At 41.3% G+C, this 414-nt stretch overlaps 1 protein-coding gene across 2 annotated transcripts in view; it reads right to left on the minus strand.

Annotated features, from left to right (window-relative positions):
• LOC119585029 overlaps positions 1-414 on the minus strand; it is a 7,934-nt gene that overhangs the window by 1,414 nt on the left and 6,106 nt on the right. The gene's annotated exons all lie outside the window — the stretch shown is intronic.

Raw genomic sequence — 414 nt, forward strand, 5'->3', positions numbered from 1 at the left:
CTTCAAGTACCGGGTGTAGATTCCCTGTACTTACGTCATACTTCACGAAAGTTCTACAAACTGCTAACCAAACCACGTGCTCACGAAAGAACAGGACGAACGACGAACTTGCGTGAGGAGGAGCGACACCGCGAATGGCCATCAGACGAGTGTGAAAATCGGACAATGACTGCGGTGGTGCCAAATATCATTGGATATCTTGGAATATCTTAACGTCTCATCTACTTATAAATAATGATTTATTCTTATATTAACCATAGACTAATATATATCGATTATAATTCGGGCACAAAAAGAGAAGTGAAGAAAAAAAGTAAATATAAGAAAGTGGAAAGGATTTCCAGTAGGTGACTTCCCGCCAGTATCGTGTGACGTCACGATGACGACAGCCGAAAATTAATGGCAAAGAGGCGA

Source organism: Penaeus monodon, chromosome 19 (assembly GCF_015228065.2).
Source record: "Penaeus monodon isolate SGIC_2016 chromosome 19, NSTDA_Pmon_1, whole genome shotgun sequence".
Lineage (NCBI taxonomy): Eukaryota > Metazoa > Arthropoda > Malacostraca > Decapoda > Penaeidae > Penaeus > Penaeus monodon.